Source organism: Schistocerca piceifrons, chromosome 3 (assembly GCF_021461385.2).
Source record: "Schistocerca piceifrons isolate TAMUIC-IGC-003096 chromosome 3, iqSchPice1.1, whole genome shotgun sequence".
Lineage (NCBI taxonomy): Eukaryota > Metazoa > Arthropoda > Insecta > Orthoptera > Acrididae > Schistocerca > Schistocerca piceifrons.
The window spans coordinates 65,221,300-65,240,351 of record NC_060140.1 but is presented as its reverse complement, the minus strand read 5'-3'; positions in this window follow the sequence as shown (position 1 = coordinate 65,240,351).

Genomic DNA, 19,052 nt, shown 5'->3' with positions numbered 1-19,052 from the left:
GGGATCGAACCCGGGACCGAAGACGATTATGAATCATGACGAGTTCCAGGATACAAAATTAAAAAAGGGAAGTGGATAGGCTGAAGTTATATTTAGTGGTAAATGGTGGTGAAGTTAGTGTTAGTGGGGAGGAGTTAGAGGTGATTGCAGGAAGAACAGAACTTCTGGTCTGGTCAGTAAAGAGTTATCAGCACAAAATCAAATAGGGCTCATGCAGGAGCAGGTTCCACAATGAATAAGAAAACAGGAATGCAGGTGAGCTATTGTGTAGGGCATAAAGAACGTGGCCGAGATATACACGAAACAAACAGTCATCAAAGTAGTTACAGCTTATATAGCAGCAAGTTCCGGAGTTGATGAAGAGATTGAAAGAATTTATAATGACATAAGCAAATTTTGAAGCTAATAAAGGGAAACGAAAATTTAATTACAATCGAGGACTGGAATTTGGTAATAACAAAGGAAGACAAAGGAATAGTAGGAATAGAACGTGGGCTAGGGGGAAGGGATAAAAGCGAAAGCCGACTTGGAGAATTTTGCACGCAGCGTAATTTAATCTTCGCTGACACTCGGTTTACGAATCGCGGAAGTATGCTATAAAAGTGCAAGAGTTCTGGACACACTGCAAGATTTCGTGTTGTTTAATCGTTCCTCAGACATTTCACGTACATGCTCACGACAGACAACTTCCGCCCTTTGCGAGATGTACGTTGCCCACACTGTGTCATAAAAATCTGCCCCTTGCCAAAGTCGCTTATGTTAATGGACTACCCACTTGTGGCCCGCATAGTCCGTACAATGATTCCCATTTGATCTCTCCTCTACTTACGTACGGTACATCCCTAACCGCATCACCAGCTGATAACGCTAACAGGTAGCATTCTGTGACGGGGTGGGCGGTGGTCGTAATGTTCTGCCTTACAGGCTAATAACTGATTTGGACCCTTTACAAACCTTCGACTCAAACTGCTGATAGCCTTTCTTCACAAATCTAAGGTGGTGTTACACTCATACAAAAATGTGTGAGTCTTCAGGGACGGATTAAAATTATACACTGAAACCCAAATCTGGCGCCAGACTTCGGCATGTGTGGAGAGCTCCATTGCAGCTAATCGATGTGATTAGATTGCAGTCTATATCAACAAGCGCCGTACTGTTAACACAGACTAAGTGCATTGCGAGGCGATTTGTAGCCACTCTCGTTAAGTCTCCTGATGATCTTCCAAGTCGTACCTGGTGCAGCTTCGAAACTATCATTGTGTGGCGCAATAAAACAAGATTGTACAAAAATCACTGGCGTATTTAAAGACATGTAGAAACGTAGCTTACAGTTTATTGTTGTTGATCTGTCAATTCTCAGTTGTTAATACACTACTGGCCTTTAAAATTGCTACACCACGAAGATGACGTGCTACAGACGTGAAATTTAACCGACAGGAAGAAGATGCTGTGATATGCAAATGATTAGCTTTTCAGAGCATTCACACAAGGATGGCGCCGGTGGCGACACCTACAACGTGCTGTCATGAAGAAAGTTTCCAACCGATTTCTCATACACAAACAGCAGTTGACCGGCATTGCCTGGTGAAACGTTGTTGTGATGCCTCGTGTAAGGAGGAGAAATGCGTACCATCACGTTTCCGACTTTGATAAAGGTCGGATTGTAACCTATCGCGATTGCGGTTTATCGTATCGCGACATTGCTGCTCGCGTTGGTCGAGATCCAATGACTGTTAGCAGCATATGGAATCGGTGGGTTCAGGGCGGTAATACGGAACGCCGTGCTGGATCCCAATGGCCTCGTATCACTAGCAGTCGAGATGACAGGCATCTTATCCGCATGGCTGTAACGGATCGTGCAGCCACGTCTCGATCCCTGGGTCACAGATGTGGACGTTTGCAAGACTACAACCATCTGCACGAACACTTCGACGACGTTTGCAGCAGCATGGACTATCAGCTCGGAGACCAAGGCTGCTGTTACCCTTGACGCTGCATCACAGACAGGAGCGCCTGCGATGGTGTACTCGACGACGAACTTGGGTGCACGAATGGCAAAACATCATTTTTTCGTATGAATCCAGGTTCTGTTTTACAGCATCATGATGGTCGCATCCGTGTTTGGCGACATTGCGGTGAACGCACATTGGAAGCGTGTATTCGTCATCCCCATTTTGGCGTATCACCCGGCGTGAAGGTATGGGGTGCCATTGGTTACACGTCTCGGTCACCTCTTGTTCGTATTGACTGCACTTTGAACAGTGAACGTTACATTTCAGATGTTTTACAACCCTTGGGTCTACCCTACATTCGATTCCTGCGAAACCCTAAATTTCAGCAGGATAATGCACGACCGCATGTTGCAGATCCTGTACGGACCTTTCTGGATACAGAAAATGTTCGACTGCTGCCCTGGGCAGCACATTCTCCAGATCTCCCTCCAATTTAAAGCGTCTGGTCAATGGTGGCCGAGCAACTGGCTCGTCATAATACGCCAATCACTACTCTTGATGAAATGCGGTATCATGTTGAAGCTGCATGGGCAGCTGTACCTGTACACGCCATCCAAACTCTGTTGCACCCGATGCCCAGGCGTATCAAGGCCGTTATTACGGCCAGGGGTGGTTGTTCTGGGTACTCATTTCTCAGGATCTATGCACCCAAATTGCGTGAAAACGTAATCACATGTCAGTTCTAGTATAATATATTTTTCCAATGAATACCCGTTTATCATCTGTATCTCTTCTTGGTGTAGCAATTGTAATGGCCAGTAGTGTATTATATTTAAGATTTTCAGGTAAAGAGCATCTGTATCGTATGTAATAAAGCAATATTTGTTTCACCAACCGGGTTTCACTCCAGTTTTTAAAGCCATCATCTCTGGCTGTGTGTGCTGATTTTGCTTTACGTGCGCTCTTGCTGTATTGGTCGTAAAGCTGTCGTTCGGTCTGTAGCTACAGTCACCCACAGAGGGTCCTCACCGAAAATAATTAATATAATAACTCTCAACCTCTTTGTTATGATCCTCTTATAAAAACAGTACAGTTCACGACGCAAGGTTTCGATTCTCGCCATGTAGAAAACGCTTGAGAAACTTAAAGTGGCTAAACCTTGCACTCACCATAGGCCAACGCTCCGCCCACTAAGCGGGACATTGTGTGCTCCAATTTGGTCAGGTACTAGCTCACAGTTTAGTACACAAAATATTTTTGTCACACCCCGAAAAGGGTAGTAAATTTCGTTGTTTGCCCGTAGATCGCACGCTTCTGCCGGTCGCTTCTGCAGAATGAAACAAGGTAGTATGCGAATATGGAGCTTGCGTAGTGTAGTGTTTGTTTCTGATAAATTTACAGTGACGATCTGTATGGTGTCTAGACGTCACCACTTAGTGAGGATAGTGATCTGAATAGCCATTCTAGGGAGTCAAAGGAAGGATTATTAGAGTTTGACCAGTAACCACGCCACCCTCGACTACTTAAATAATCAAACTTCCCGGTATGGAACAGTTTAAAATGTCTGAGTGGTTAATGCGTTATATGTCTGACGCTGAACATGTGAAACCTCTATGTATGAAGACGCTCTCTTTTTCGAAAACATACTATTTCATACATCTCAGTGTTTATCACAGCTTATCTTCTAGAACTTGTCCTGTACAATGACGCAATTTTGTAGGTAGATTTAACGGTATATGTGGAAACTGTCTGCAAAAATGTTTCGAATAGAGTTAGTACTAAGGAGGTAATAAATTAGGACGTCTTGCCCGATTGTGAATTTTTACTACCTCAATAGCGAAATTCCAGTAAGCGATAAACTTCTTACTATCATTATTTTGCGGGGTGGGATGGAGGATTTTGAAATGGTTTTAAGTTACGTGGAATTTTGTTGGAAGACGCTGTGTGGTCTCACTCTCAACTATTGGGTAATTTGCGCGCCGTACGTTGAGCTGCGTCGAGACGTACACATACTTTCCAACTTTATCACCTGACTTACCGTATTAATCCTTTAACGTCAGTCTATACCTCTTAACGAAAAGATTATGACAACTTTTAAAATTTTTGAATTTGGTCAATAGTTACATGAAATACTGAAAACCAAATTTTTGTTGCCCCTGGGAGGCGGTAGATAGGCACCCTGCAACGCGGATTGGACACGTGATGACGGGTTTCGGCATTTAGCAATGTGGATGACCGTCGCCGACGACGATCATTTCTTGATATGAGTCTCTACGACTCGAAGTACTTTCTAAGTGATGTAACCTTTAAAAAACCGTATTCTGTCTATAATTTTATGTACGAGTGTATAGACTGAAGGGGAGAGTGAAAATTTGTATCAAAAGCGAGGCAAGTGCGTTAGCCACTAAGCCAGCCTGGCACGGCGGTTCACACAACTGCACGGATTACCCTGGTACGCCTTCCTGCTCGACCCAAATTCTTACTGCCGCCCCAGATTGCGTTTTATTCCCTCTTACGCATGAACAGAATTGCCGAGGCAGTCCTGGAATAGCACCTCAGCATATCATGTAAAAGCTTGAAAACAGGTTTAGGTACTTATGCAAATGAAATGACACAATTTCATAGACTTTACTGGTCTCATATAAATATGATTTTAGGTATATACACTGAAGGGAATGTGAAAATTTGTAGCGAGGTTGGAAATCGAATCCGGGTCTCCCGCTTACGATGCAGGTGCATCAGCCACCCTCGCGCTGCTCTGATCATCCGTGTAGGTGTATGAACCACTGTGTTAAGATGGCTTAGTGGCTAACGAACCTGCTTATAAGCAGGAGACCCGGATTCGACACCCGACATTGGTACAAGTTTTCACTCACAGCTTTAATTTATATACATGAAATTATAGACGTAAGAGGCTCTATATAACGAGAAGATTTTCATAATTGATGTCAATATTTATTTCTTTGCAGTGATGAGGTGAAACTTTATGACCACGGCCACTACGATTATGAATGACGTCTCGTGATGTCGCCAGCAGATGACGCAGCAAAGAAAGTATATAACCGGAGCAGAGATGGATGGGGAATGACTGCAGCGACGACACAAGCACCTTTGAGACGCCGGAGCTGTTCCTCTTCTCGAGTGTTACTGTCGTGAGAGTCCTGTGAAGCAGATGAAGAACGGCGAAACCACGAGTAGGTGACGAGGTGTCCGATGTCCACGGCTCCTCACGAAGCTTGGAGGTCGGAGCCAAGCCCGCTTTGTGGTGCAGAACAGGAGGTGACCTGTGGCAGATCTGACGTCAAAGTACCGTGGTGGTGCAGCCAAAAGTGTTGCGGGCCGAATTGTTCAGCGCATATTGTAGAGATTGCACCATGGACCAATGGAAAAGTCTTGACAGACTGAACCCCTTTTTTTGTTAGACTAGGTCGATGTTCTTTTCCGGATACACACACCCGAAAATTTGGGCATGTGATTATACTCTAGCATTTCTTGACATGCATCTCACCTCTCACTAACGGTAACTCTCTCATACCCGCTAGTCCATCCCTGCTCACACCATCCACTCGCTCATTGATTCACCGCAACTTATTGTCATTATCTCTTTGCGTCTCTCTGTCACTGCCTCCTGTGTCACAGCCACACTCCCCTTCGTCCTGTCCTACTACTGAAATCTTCTCTCACTGTTACTGTCTCCCTCTTGCTCTCCCTTACTGCTAGTGTCTCGTTCCTTCTTTCTTACTGCTACTCTCTCCTCAGACTATCTCTCTCTTCCTCGTTGTCACTGTCGTACACTCCGACTGTCTTTATAAGCGGCTACGAGCCAATCAGACTTTCTCTTTGTTTCACCTGCCTCCCCCCCCCCCCCCACCCGTCCCTGGCAGTGTCTCCACCACTCTTTTCCTAGCACTGTTCTGTCAACTAAGCTACGTTCCACAGCCACTGTGTCCCTCTCTTCCTCTTTCACTGTCGTTGTTTCATTCGCTCTTTCTGTAACAAAACTACAGTCTACAATCTTCCAGAATTTATTACTTTTCCATTTCTTTGCCACTGCCTACTTCCCTCTAAGCACATAAATGCGCAAATATGTTTGCATGCCCAAGATTTTGGGAAATTTTTTAAAAGAATCTGAGGGAGATAGGATGAGGCAGCTGCAACCCCACTTTTAAGTCAGAGTCTTTTAAATAAACAGGAGCATATTCGCATTTGTTCTTTCTACTGTTTATTCTGGCAACTTTCCGCTGGTTCCCTTCTTTTACCTGCTGCAGCACGGCATGTAAAAGAAATGTATCGGTCAGAATAATTTAAACAGATTACTTATGTGAAATTCAACTTATTTTACACCTCACACCGGATTATACGTCCGAAAAACTTCTGCATGTGCTTCAGTACTACAGAATGGTAACGGAGACACCATACAGCGTATTTCTGCGTGCCACGTCACTTCATAAACTATGTCCTCAGCTCACACCGTATTTTACGTGAACAAGTGGGGTAAATTCGAACCCTTTTCCTCGGAAACGGATAAACATATGAAGGAAGTTGTAAAGGTTGTTCGAGATCGTGATCTTAACAATACATCGCAAAATATACAGCCATTTTTCACGCATAGTCGTCTTGGAATGCTTCGCTGGGTGTTGGTCCTCTGTCGATGACGAAAATGTAGTAAAAAAGGTCTCTTTTGCTGTTATCCGAGGAACTAATGGTGCCTCCGTATGTCCCACCAAGCCCACCGTAGACAACATCAAACGCGAAAATCACCCACCCATTTGCTCCATTCACCTAAGCAGCAGGAAGTGTGTAATGTGTATATTTTCATCCTGTGCTGTGGAGCAGTGACAGTAAGAAGAGCCTTCTGCTGGGTATACGAATGGTTCTGTCCAAAACACTTGAGCCAACCGTTTTATCACCAACAGAACTCGATATGTGGGGATTGTTAAATCCTGTTTTTCTGCGCGGCGGTTTGGAACATACTAGGAAACCATACTGTCGCATGCATACCGATGTTATGCGGGACATTCACTTAGGCTTGTGTGGGACCTATGGTAGTAATCGAAGGCACCATGTCAGTTTTAGATGATGTGGACTTGGATATCTTAATGCTTGATGTCTTTGTTGATGCCGGTGGCATCTTCCAGCAGGATACATGTCAGTATAACAAGGCTAGTATCGTGCTACAATGGTATGGGAAACATCGTAATGGGATGATGATGATGTCTTGGCCACCAAATTCACCTGACTAGAACTCGATTGATCACATTTCGGACTCCATCGCGCGCCAGCTACGTGACAACGAATTACATGACCCGTGTGTACACACTTGGTGTCACATATCTCTGGAAACATACCTTTCACTTCTCGAACCCATACGATGCAGAATCTCTGCTGTATTATGTTGCACAGGTGAGCTGACACTGTTGTGTCCTTCCTCCTCCTCGAAAATGGAGAGCCTAGGAAACCTGCTTCTCGGACCGCTAGACAACAATTCCAGCAAATCGTATCAATGAATGTTTATTACAGTAAGATAAATGACAACACTTAACTTTGAGAATTTACAATGCTGTGTCGCAAGTAATGGGCGACAGACAAAATAAGAAAATCTGTTCAGTACACACAACTCCTAATACAAGTGAAATAATACAGTTCCTAAGCTGCTGCTGTCTTATGTTCATCTAGAGGCCGTTGCTGTCTCGGTGTCGTCTTAGAGAGGCGTCGGTCAGCGTACTTCATCTCACAGCCCTCTCTGCTCTAACCTTCCTGACCGTCGTGCAGGCGCTTGACTTTTGCGCCGGAACAAGTATGATCTGTAGCAGTTGGTTATAATGTTTTCTCTCACCGGCTTGTGCTGCCTGCCCTGTCAGACCCATGTCTGGCGCAGTCACGAATCGCTCCCAGCACCAAGTCACAGGTTTTATTGTACTTACAGCACAGATGATTCTTTATTGAGCAACTTGTGCTACTGCAATAGTTGGATTCGTTAACCTCGAAACTTCGGTTGTACATTGATAACAGAATTCTACAGATAAATGACGATTATGGGTATTGTATTGTATTGTATGTTAACCAGGGTCCTAGACACGACGGAGAGGCTCCGTCCCCGTCGCAGCCACAACCCCGCGACGACTACCGCAGTCCACTTCACCCCTCCGCCGCCCCACACCGAACCACTCTTTCTGGGTTATTGTGCGGTTCGGCCCCCGATGCCCAAACCCCCCCTCGGGGAACGTCTCACTCTAGACGAGTGTAACCCCTATGTTTGCGTGGTAGAGTAATGGTGGTGTACGCATGCATGGAGAACTTGTTTGCGCAGCAAACGCCGACATAGTGTAGCTGAGGCGGAAGATCCTCGATACAAGTCCGCCGGGCCGATTCATGCCGGGGACCAGGCGCTCCTTCCCAAACGATTATGGGTGGTAGACCAGACACACCACCACATTTATTTTTATTTCCTCTTGGCTGTTCCAACTGGGTTTCCTTCTTTGGCTCAACTTCTGAGGTCATCAATCGCCTAGAACGTAGAACTACTTAAACCTAACTAACCTAAGGACATCGCACACGTCCATGCCCGAGGCAGGATTCGAACCTGCGACCGTAGCGGTCGCTCGGTTCCGGACTGTAGCGCCTAGAACCGCAAAGCCACACCGGCCGGCGTTCCTTCTTTGTAGGTAGAGCGCTGCGTCACTGTTGTTCCAGAAGCACAGGGTGGAAAGTCTTGAATTGGAATTCCGGCAACGCACTGTTTTTTTTTCCTTGTTTTTAAAAGAACCTCGCAATATTGGTACCAGTAAAATAAAAAGTATTCGGTAAATTGATGTTAAAAGGGGAAGAAAGGAAAGGAAAGGGAATAAGTTAATGGTATCAGCTGCATCGGGACTTAAGGTGGAACCAGCAGCGACGAATGAAAACGGGTGCCGGACCGGGACTCGAACCCAGGTTCCCCGCCATAACCACTGCGCCACCCGAACACAGTGTTTGTCGCAAATGCGCGGACTGTCTCGGTACGCGCCCCAGAAGACTCATAATCCCACACAGCGCCATCTATCACCATGTTCTCCATGCTCGCTTTTTGGATTTCCACTGTAGGGTGAACGTAAATGTGCATCCACACTGAAGGTTGAGGATTTAATTGCCCGTCGAGGCCAATCAATTATATGAATGTCCGAAAAAAAAACCAGACAAAAATCATTGATATACTTCATATAAAAAAGTCTTACATTAGTTCAGCCACTGACAGCCAGTGCGTGAGATGGTTGCACCGTGTCCATGTCCTCGGAGACCTTAGACGCAACTTCACATTTTTATTAATTCGCGGATAAGTAAATGAATATCTAAACTCGCAACTGGACGCTGTGCATCTTTGATGTAAGTGTTTACGTATAAAAGTACCGTAAACAAAGGCAGTTGCTTAGAAGAACTTGTGAAATGCGCACAATTTGTTGCCATTAACCCGTGCCTCTTCTTCATGTGCGGATCACATCGTGCAGCACAAGCAGACCCATCCCGCGGAAGGGACGCTACGACAGTGTGAGGCGGAGGGTAGCACTGAAGTTAGTGACTATGGGGAACGTGAGAGTGCATCGAAAGTACTGATAAAATTACCTTTTGGAATAAAATGTTCAGGGTACAAGAAAGGCGAAAATGCTACATGTACAATAATGAAATGTACTGCAGTGATGTCTATGTTAGACAAAATCTCGTACAAGACTAACCCAGATTGTGAAATCGGTATTACTTTTTCATATTAATGGCTACTGTGGAAAAAGTAAAGTGAGCTATAGTAATTTACAGCAACCTGGCCGGTTTTTCTGTTCCCCTACAGGGCCGCGGCCCCAGGTCGCAGATAGGGAGAGGCTCTGCAGATATGCAGGGTAGGTGGGAAATGAGATACCTCTCGCGGACCAGCTCAGAAATCAAAATTCAAAGGCGGATGTCCTCCGACTGGGCGGACATTGGTCAGGGTCAATTTCCCAGGTTAGGGGCGGCTCAAAAAAACCTCCAGGGTTCTAAATCAGTGACTCTAACAATAAGAGCCACCCTATGCATAACATTATCAATTATGGAAGAGCGTGATGTGAAACAAATTACCTCAGATTGACAATCCACCGTACCAAAGTACGATAGCTGAAATCAGTTTCTGGTCAGTTTGCTGCATTACACGGAGGCGAGTCGGAATGTCTTGGAACCTCACACCAGATCACGTATAAAAGCCAGGTTACATAGAACCTTTCAACGTAAACTCTCATGTAAAAACGGGAAAATTCTCTTAACAGCCTGACAACAAACCAGATAAATGATTGATTTTGATTCTGGACGCTTCAGATTTTGCAAAGAGAAGGTAGGCAAAAAAATTACGAAAAACATAACGCAACTTGGAAATGGTTTCATAACAGAGATAAATATGTTGGACTCCATTATCAAGTCTGAATAACAATCTGAAAGGCCCTCCACTCCACACTTACTTTTAAATCTGCTAACAAAGTATACACCATCTTGTATGCACATGCCCTCATAAACGAGAACAGAAGTGAAAAGAAAAGGAAGAACGTTTTTGGGAACAGCTATGTGATGTGGTGCAAAAAATTCCAGAAAAGCGCAACGTCCTACTTGTGGGAGCCTTCAATTTCAAGACAGGGAAGAAGAAGAAGTGCAAAAAAGTGTTGTAAACTACCCAGCGTATAACAGAACTAACCAAAATAGCACGGAACTATGCAAAGCACGCAACATGATTCTGAAATCCACAGTACTTAGAAAGCTACCTAGAAAACATGTATCTCACCAAACCCACATCTAGGTGAATTCTAACTCGATAATGTGGCAGTCAAATTGAAGTTCCATAAAGAAATACAAAATGTGAAAGTCCTCACAGGAGCTAACCCAGATTCTTATCACAACCCTACTGTAGTAAAACTCAACTCAGTTAGAAAATTGAAAACTGAACCTACATCCAAAAAGAAGAAAATGCGATCTATATAAGGACAATAAACTCCAAGGAGTTTCCCCTCGCAAGTCAAGACATGCAAAACCAAAACTGGGGTCAAATAAAAGAAAGGCCAATAAGGAAGGTCCGAAAAATTAGCTCAGATATCCAAACTCCAAAGCATCTCTAGTGGACGGAAGAATGTGACACACTCCATGAACAAAGAAAAAAAGCATGGCAGAATCTACAATCCGAAAAGAATGTGCATAGCAGACACAACTTCCTAAATGTAAGAAAATTAGTGAGAAAACTCTGAAAAGAATAAAAGAAGCCCAAGGAGATCAACTCGTCTTCCAGATCAACGAAGGCTTCAGCAAAAACAACACAAGGAACTTAAACAAGAAAGAACCAAATGTAGTTCATCTTCCCTACAACTCTATGAAAATAACGGAAATACTATTGTCAACGAAAATATTGGTAGAACAGTTCAGAAAATTCTTCATCTCTGAAGAACCCATAGGAAAAATGGACTTTATGACCTCAACAATAACCAATCCCAGCGAGGAACTGAAAACATTCATTTCGAATCTCAAAAACTGCAAGGCCTCATGAGAAAATCAAATCACAGTGGAAAAACGTCATCAAAAATTCCATAGACTCTCTCCAAAACATCTTTGAAGAAATCTGGATAAATGGAAGAATGCCCGATGAATGGATGACGGTCCTCATACATCCACTCCATAACCAAAATCCAAACAGACCCCTACAGCTGCAGAGGAACATACAATATATTTTCTGAAGTCCTACTAAGCAAAGCAAAACTTCAATCAGACCATCAAGATGGAGAATATCAAGAGAGTTCCAGGAAAGGAAGGTCCTCCCAAGAGCAACCGCTATACCTCAGAAACCTGATAGCCTACCAAGAATCAAGAGCAAAATTATATGTTATCACTTTCAATGCCTTTCACAAAGTATACGCCTCAACAGACAAGGAAACCCTCATCTCTATACCAACAGAATTATGCCTAGACAACAAAACCACAAACTCATTCAGAGAAACCCAATACACACTCCAGACTCCAAAGTCAAATTCATAGTATAACTTTCCGACCCTTTTGCGAAAAAAATTGGTCTACGCCTACGAGATGGACTCCCGGAACTGCTCGGAACGAAAAAGAAAGGCCTATTGTCTAGCTTCTGCAGTTGAAACGCCCCTACTAGCCGAAACATGGCGAGATGCAAGAGCAGACCCTCGAACCACAAAAAGAAGCAAAAAAATAGATCTCAAAATCTCCTTCGACAAGACCATAATAATGACAGACATAAAGAACCAAAACAAATTCAAGTAGGGGAATAATAGAGACCGTCAAATAATGTAAATGTTTTGGAGAATGGATCAGCTAGAGTACCCCCGAAAAAAATGGCGATGGAATCGGGAAGAAGTAGAGTTGAAATGGCCTTTAGATTCATGCAAAAACATACAACAAAAAGTCTCCCTTACAGAATGCAAAAAATAAGAGATTACAACACAGTAATCACACCGGAAGCCCTGTATGCAGCCGAACCACTGTCGCTGACAAACCACGTACCAGTTGCAAGGCTGGAGATCAAAGAACGGAAGATATCAGGATAAATCCTTGGCCACAGATTCCAAAACAACAGACTACTTCATACTAGAAACAAGCTACTAGAAAAATTTTGAGAGACGAGCCGGCCGGTGTGGCCGTGTGGTTCTAGGCGCTTTAGTCTGGAACCGCGTGACCGCTACGGTCGCAGGTTCGAATCCTGCCTCCGGCATGGATGTGTGTGATGTCCTTAGGTTAGTTAGGTTTAAGTAGTTCTAAGTTCTAGGGGACTGATGACCACAGATGTTGAGTCCCATAGTGCTCAGAGCCATTTGAACCATTTTTTTTTCTTGAGAGACAATGCGGAAAGGAGAACTGATTGTTATGGACTCACCCTCAGAGTGAACCCAAAAGGATTAACAAAAAATTTTTGACTACTTCCGCACAAAAAAATGGATTAAGGAAACGGAGAAGGACTTAAAGGAGCTCTAACTCACAGAAAATATGTTCATACATAACACTGAAAAAAAAAAACAAGGCACGAAGGTGAGATTCTAAGGGAAAATGAAAGCCAAACAAACAATCCAAACTCTGAAGAAGAAAGGAAAGCCAGATCAGAAACAAAGAAACCGTGCCTGGATAACAGAAAGGTAGAGAACAGTAATAACTGATTAATGTAACATACCCTAAATCGAGGGATCACAAATTTAGCATTGGAGGGCACCGTGGAGAGTAAAAATCGTAGAGGGAGACCAAGAGATGAATACACTAAGCAGATTCAGAAGGATGTAGGTTGCAGTAGGTACTGGGAGATGAAGAAGCTTGCACAGGATAGAGTAACATGGAGAGCTGCATCAAACCAGTCTCAGGACTGAAGACCACAACAACAACAACCCTAAATTCGGGTGAAACGACAGAAGAAGAAGAATTTACAATGCAAAATTGTTAACTGTGGATTTATTGTTTTAATTAAACAACTTCCCACAAAACGTCCGCACGAAAGGAGCGTCAAATTCAACCAACGCTAGCCGCCAAGTTGTTAGTGAAACAGGGCACATTAACCATTGAATGCTTCGGAAACACGCACTTGATGTGAAGAAATGTATCATGACATCCACTTTAACACGAAGACTATGGGATTCTTCGCTCAGTAATAGATATTGCACGTAGCAGATTTTTGCAGTCATATTAAACCGTAAAAATATGTAATTGTTTACCAAACAAAAATTAAAGGATTGACATTTACAGAGAATTAACATTAATAAATAATTATAATTATACAGAGAAAACATTAAATAGTAAATAATTAATTTATCATAACGAACTGCATTAACAAATTTAACATCGTGCAACAGCAGTCGTAGTATATAGTTATCATTCAGACGGCTAAAGAATCTCGACAGAATGCAGTACGTGCTCAGAGTTGCCATGTTAGGTAACTCTGACTATTCCCCAAATTAGTAAAAACAAACACTGCAGAGCTGGTACGTACGTGCGAACTCGCAGAGAGAGCTGACAAATTTTTCGAAACCAGTTGGCGAGAGTTTTCTCCAGTACCATGTTGACACGGCCCGTATCCCGAAGCTTTTCGGCACCCACTCATCAGACATGGCGGCGGCCATTTTTATTTTCTACTATTTCACGCCAGTCTGGGCTCGGCGACAAGTGAAGGCCGGACGACAAATGAATTTCGCATTCGCACCGTACAAGCGTGAATGGAAAGATTATTACTGCCGCGCGTAAACGTCCCACCCGAAAACATGTCGAATTTTGCGCGCTCCCACGTGTAGGAATGGGTGCAGCCGCGCGCGGCCGCGCGTTCAGAACGCACCGATGCGTACGTTTGTCCGCGTGGCCGGCTAATTGATTGAGCTGCGCTACACGTGTAGTGAGCGTGACCAATATCCCCCGCGGGGATAACGCGCGTAAGCGAAGCGCTTCGAAAATCGGGTGCCGCCGGACCTTTTAAAGGGGCTGTAGCCTTCGGCAGTCGGGTCCGGGACGGGCTGCGCGCCTCTCGTATTACGCGGGGGCGCCCACACCCCAGCCCCCGCCCCACGCCTTCCGCTTCGCAGTCAAGGCCACGCCGCCCCCGGCTCCCAAATCTCACCCCCCCCCCCCCCGAGCTGCCACCCGAGCCCCCGACCCACCACCCCCGCGCGACGCCAACTAAGCAAGCAGGAACAGCGGACGAAGCAAGAAGCCGAATCGATCGTATGTCAATTGTTTGTGGGGCGGGGCTTCGTCACGCGCCAGCTATCGGCTCAGCTGGCTGGCGTGCGGCGCCGCGCAAGTTCGCCGGCGCGCCAGCGGGCGATCGGCAGCTGTCCGCAGATTCTCTGCCGTCCAGTCCGACAGCCACAATGTTTGCCGCTTGCTCTCTGGCAACACGAGAGTGGAGAGTTTCCGTGGGTGATAGCAAGCTGTTACAGACTCCGTGCGGATGACAAAGCGCCGCCGTAATTGGGTCACGTCGCCCAGAACAACTGTGACTCTGTATTTTGTCGGGAAATGTAGCCGACAGCGCAAACGTCTGTGGGAATCAACCGATAGCAATTGAGGTCAAAATTGTTTTCCGTTGATAACAATCGAGGCACAGCTTGACAGTCTATGCGACAAATTTGGGGCCTTCGCGGGTAGCCTCGGTATACAGCAGCGCGTAAAATTGTCATGTTGTCGCTGCTTCTCCCTGAGTGGACGAAAACGAAAACTGTATGACTCACCGTCACGGTGAAAATTTCCGATGACGTCATTTGTTCTCAATTACACCGTTTTACACCGACATACATACTATGCAATTCACTGTAAAGTGCGAACCAAAGTGTTTTTTTTTATATCATATCCAGCCTTCCTTTCACACCTTCCATTGGTGGATCATAGGGAAAAAAAAACTTCTCTGTGGGAGTAGTGGACAAGCTAATTGTATGATCAAGCTGTCTAAGCGACAGCTAGGTTGGGAACTGATCGATACGTGGGAAAAGCGGTCCTTGAAATTTTCTCAGCTGACTTTAATGAATTACAGATCTTTCTCAGTTGTTAGTTCAAATTTGTAGAATCTTTTTCAGCACGCTAAATACCCTATCGAATGGATCATTTGTACAGTATTCCATAATCTAATAAGCATTTTGTCTCTTACATAGAATGCAGTTCTGCAGTATCAAACCAATGAATGGTATATCTTGTTTGTTTTAGCAAACAAGGCGGCCTACTCCGTAACCGTACTTTCTGTTCGCACGTATTGTCTCTGCCAAATTTCCGTGACATGTAGCTCACATTCCAGATGCGATTCTTTAATCGTCTAGTCATCTAAATATTGCCGAAAGCTACAGGTAGATCTTTAATATCCGATCAGAAATATCCGAACATCCTTTTGTAATGCAAATTTGACCACTGGATGCGCGAGCGACGGACCGGACATAGATAAAATAAGGGTAGGATGTGGGGTATTTTATTGCCACTAAAGAAGCGGAAACAACACAATGGTTTACGTGTGTTTGCAGGCGGCGAAGCATTCAGCTGTCCTTTACGTTGCACAATTCGCTACTAGTTTAGGTCAAATGACCATTATCAAGCTAGCTGTCATAGAAGGCAGGAAATGGTATAGCTTTCCTGCCGTTTATGACAGCTAGCTTGGTAATGGTCATTTGACTGAAACTAGTAGCGAACTACGCTAACAAAAGGACAGCTGAAGGTTTCACTATGAAATTTAACAACAGAATGGATCGTTAGGGGAAATCAGTGAGTTCGTTCGTTGAGTAGTTATTGGATGCCACTAGAGTAACAAATCCATCAGGGACATGTCAACCTTTGAAAAGCTGGCCAGAACAAAAGTTGATGATGTAATTGTGAAGTGTAAACGCGAAGCAACAACCACAGACAAACCAAGATCAGACAGAGATCACATACTGGTGGACAGGAACCGCCGAGCACAGCGTAGGGTGGCTGTAAAAGATCGTATGAAACCAGCGAAAAGAATGAGTCGTGTGTTCCAAAGTGCTACCAACAGTCTAGGTAGCCCAATGACTGTAATTAGAGAGTAAAAAAATGAGTACAATCGTCGAAGTGTTCCTCGTAAACCACACATATCCGTAGTCAGTGATAACCGGCGCTTGCTGTGGTGTAAACAACGACATCACTGGATAGTAGATAACAGGAAACGAGCGACTTGGAGTGACAAATCACGCTTTACTGTACCCTGAGGCAAGCGGCAATCCGATGGAAGAGTTTCGGTCTGGCGAATGCCTGGAGAACATTGCTTGCCACCAGGTGTACTGGCAACAGTGACAAGGAAACGATTAATGCGGAATGGTATGAACAAGTTCTACTGCAATGTGTACTATAGATGAACATTTGGAAGACAATGATTGTTTGCTTCAGTGTGACAATGTTCAATGTCATAAAGCTACATCTATGTCCATTTGTGGAGAATAATGTACTTGAAATGGATTGGCCTGCCCAGAGTTCCGATTTGAACACAATGTAGCATGTTAAAGGCCAGTAAAATTAGCTCCAAAAAGGAGATTGCCTTCAGAAGTTAATGGAATTCTGCATATTTTTTAATCACTCAAGTAGGTCTGTGATATGAATAAACAGATTTTGCCCCGATTTATGAGTGAAGCTTCAGTCGTGATGAAAGGAAAACCGAAAAAATTTCGGACGTTTTTCTTCTTCCGAAACTAAGCGTTTAATCTAAGAAAACAAGGTTACCAAAACGTAGAGCATTGAATTCTGTACCGACTGAGTAGAAAGATTTGCCATTTGATTAAATTTTCCTATACCGAAGCTACATGAGAAAGAGGTAATTATTCGAAATTGTCGAACAACATACGTTTTGGCGCCATAAAACGTGCAACATATGAGAAAAGGCTCATTTGACGTAAAATTTGGTTGGAGAAACGTTGTAGGCAATAAAACTGAAGTTTCAGAAAGTGAGGGAAAGTGGCGAAAAACCCAACTGGGATGTAAATATCGTCATTATCCAGTTATAAGTTCACATGATTAACGACCAACATCAGCTCTCTACTTTCCATTCACTGAACTTTCCCAATGTTCACTTTCACGTTTTTACTACTAGCATGCAATCCCTTACCTACAAGTTATTGAGGCCATAGTTTTGAAAACTAGCGAATTAGCAGAGTAATGTTACATAAAGGACAAAAAAATGCGTTAGGATTTTTATTGTTTGACTATGAATAAAGAAAGTTGATTCAGTTTACAATAAACTGAGTTCCATACGATTTATATATAACTGGGTTAACGTAATACAATTTTTAAAAAATTCTTCACTTAGAGTAAAAGATTACCATTTTTCTTAATTTTATAGTATGACTTTTTTTAAACGCTTTGGGGATGAAGGTCCAAATAATATTAACTCTAATGCTTCCATTTCTTCAAAAATATCATTATCTGTGTGACTGTGATCAATGTCAGTAACAGGGATGTCAGTTGAAACAATGGAGCAGTATTGGCCTTAGAGTAATTTGCAATCGGTGGTACATTTAATGCAGTTCTTCCTGCAGGAACAACTTCCATAGTACCCTGTATAGAATACTCAATACATGGTTTTCAACAGTTTACGAGGATGCTGTTTCTTTAGTAGTGGGAAATGGAAAGAGACCGAATTTTGAACTCTTCCGCCCCCATTGTAGTGGATCTAGTGGAGTGTTTTTCCAAGCCTGCATATGTAAATTCATTCTCAGCGAATGCTGTCAGGGAGCTGCTTCTGTAGGAGACAATGAGGAGAGTTTCAGCGATGCCTTTGATACACATTTTTCAGAGATCTGATAGCAAAGCAAACTTAAAGACTTTGCTTCACCTTCGCAGTTCATGGCTGCAATGACCTTCTGTCCAGCCTCATCAGTTTTATCAAAAATAGTACAGAAAATGTTGAATACCTATGCTGTTTTCTGTATGATATTTGTCTTCTGCAGTGCCTTGAGGGGTTTCAGCTTTCCTTTGTCGAAAAACGACGGAATCGTGTTGCAGCCACTGAAGGCACTTGGAAATAAGAACACGGTCTTTAGATACTTGAGACAACTTGAAATTTAGGTGGCTGTAGACTACGTCATATTGAAAAACCGGCAGAAAACCGTTGGGGGACAGAGCGGCTCAAGCGGTCAGAATCACAGGGAGGCTGGTGTCCTCTCTTACAAAAACACAGAGTGCTGATCAGTCACCAGCAATAGCTACAATTAGAGTAATATTGTCTTCAGCGATTTCCCTCAAGCCAGCCGCTGTGGCCGAGCGGCTCTAGGCGCTTCAGTCCGGAACCGCGCTGCTGCTACGGTCGCAGGTTCGAATGCTGCCTCGTGTACGGATGTGTGTGATGTCCTTAGGTTAGTTAGGTTTAAGTAGTTCTAAGTCTAGGGGACTGATGATCTCAGATGTTAAGCCCCATAGTGCTTAGGGCCATTTGAACCATTTTATTACCCTCAAGATGTGCTGTCAGTAAAGAAATAAGTCAGTTTGTTCGTTCGACAGTAACAAATGTTTTGCCACTGTTACTGACGTCGTTTCTTTAAACGTGACTGTTGGTGCAGTCATTTTGGAAGCTCTTGGCAGCCGCTTAGCCTATTTCGTGCCCCTATCACTTGTCACATAAAGGTGCCCATCAAACGC